Here is a 2,372-nt window from a genome sequence, read left to right on the forward strand (position 1 = left end):
TGTGTGTGTGTGTGTGTGTGTGTGTGTGTGTGTGTGTGTGTGTGTGTGTGTGTGTGTGTGTGTGTGCAGATGATTTAGCAACTCAGAGGTCACACAAAGGATATTGGGAATCATGAATATGTATAAAATATAATTTGCTTTCAAACAAGACCTTGTCAGGCTAAATACCTCCACTGAGTACAGATAAGAGCGCAGAAAGTGACAGGGATTTCTTTCCATCTCATTGCAGTCGCTCAGATATATGCTGTGCATGCTAACCTATGTAAAAAAAAATCAACCTCCTCTTTCTTGTTCTCACTTTAGAGACCAACAGTTTTTGGACATGTGGGCATGGACCAGGTCAATTTAAAATGCTCAGGATAACTTTCAGATGTCTTACCTTTTATTTTGAACTGTATAAGAAAAGTTCCTCCAAAAGTTTGACTTTGAATAATGTTAGGGGTGACGCAAAAGACAAATGTGGCAAAAAAAAAAAAAAAAAAAGCAGTCGGTGTGTTGTCAAAATGATTCATTTCAATCACAGCCTGGATGTTTGCAGAAGCCTAGAGGCACTTTTTAAATGTCTGCGGGTCGTTTCCTTGAAACGAACCCACAGTTGAGTCACGCCGGTGACCTTACACAGCGTATAGATTCTACAGTCCCAGTGTGCCGAGGAGGCGAGAGGAGAACATGATACATCAGGGACATTATAGTCTCTGTGGCTGTGACTCCATCAGCTTACACCATTAGACCAAGGACAAAATGGGCATCCTCCTCAGTAAAGTTTATTCACAGATCAAATAAATGGATATATGGTGTGTGTAATGGGGTTTGATAAGCCCTTTAAAATGATCATCGCTGGCCTACTGTGGCCTTGTTGGCATAGTACTGTGTTGGACTGCGCAGACGAAATTTTATTTAACACTGGGTTTCTGTATCAGAGTAAATGCATCTTGTCATACAAGTGGCCACACTTTTTCCCCAAGAGCGCCAAAATGAAAATCTATCCGAGGACTTCGGCCCATGCAATAATACTAATACTACTACTACTACTACTACTACTACTACTACTACTACTACTACTACTACTACTACTACTAATAATAATAATAATAATAATAATGATAATGCAATAATATGATAAACAAAATGTCAATACTTTTTAAGTCCTTTATTTTGTTTGATTAAGCTAGCAACCAGTGTAGCCACCTTTTTTTTTTTTTAAGCCTGTGTACTTGAAGAAAGTTTGACACATGCTTATGCCAGGCAGCAAAGGCTCATGGGACATTTCATAAATTGATAAAATATGAGTATTTGTGGTCTTATAAAATTTGTAAATCTACACATGTGCTTAAATCTAATCTAAATGTCTCTTGTAGTTATTTGTATTTTTGAATTCTGAGAAAAAAGTCAAAACTCAGGAAAAAAAATATATTTTGCTCTGTGGCCCTAATCCTCTTCTTTGCATCTTTAAATGAGTGCAAAGTAAAGTGAAGTTTAAAACTCAAGTRTAAGTACAGTATAAAGTACTAGGTGACGGTGCAAACTTGAATGGTCTGGTTAACTGCACTCCACTAAAACTCCTCCAGCCTCCTAATAGGAACTTTTCTACCTCTGAAAGCTGATAATCCTCTCTGTCATGGCAGTTTCAAATGRTTTTTATGCCCAGTAATTTTCATGTGAACAGAAACTTAAAAAAGATATTTTATAATTATAAAGTGCATTTTAAATGTTTTTCTTAAACTTGTGAGAATATGTTGAATTGGAAGCCAGTGTGAAGTTCTGCATTAGTTTTCAGTTACACATTTATTGACATCAAGCTCTGTGCTGATTCACATAGCAGCAGTTATCTGTAGCACTTCTTGTGCAGCCAGGGGCATTTTGGAAACACATATAATGCAAAACTGTRGGTGATGGAAATATTTATTAGATAATGTTTTGCACCACATAAACATTTTTAAAGGGTGTGGTATTGTGCAAAATGAAATTTTTTTGACTTTTAAATTGTTACCTCATTTCCTCATCAAAAACATGTCCAGAGCGTTGCTTTGACTCATTCATGCATGTTTGTGAAGTCCTTGAATCTCCTGTGGTAGTTATTTGGAGCTGCCTAAACACTTGCTGGTACAAGGCACCACCTACTAACACAAAGCTCCACCCTGGAGCTCAGTCTGCACCTGAGCTTCTGMTCCACAGAGAACCCCTCCCCTGAAGCATTGATGTAAATATGTGAAAGATGTGCTGAAGTGGAAGTGTTGGAAACAAAGTTTAGATTTCAATATATACAGCATTTTAATTATAACAACTGTTATTAGATTGTTGTATAGGATTGAACTATGTGCCTGGAAAATAATAATACCCCACCACACACACACACACACACACACACACAC

Source organism: Austrofundulus limnaeus, unplaced genomic scaffold (assembly GCF_001266775.1).
Source record: "Austrofundulus limnaeus strain Quisiro unplaced genomic scaffold, Austrofundulus_limnaeus-1.0 Scaffold2928, whole genome shotgun sequence".
Classification (NCBI taxonomy): domain Eukaryota; kingdom Metazoa; phylum Chordata; class Actinopteri; order Cyprinodontiformes; family Rivulidae; genus Austrofundulus; species Austrofundulus limnaeus.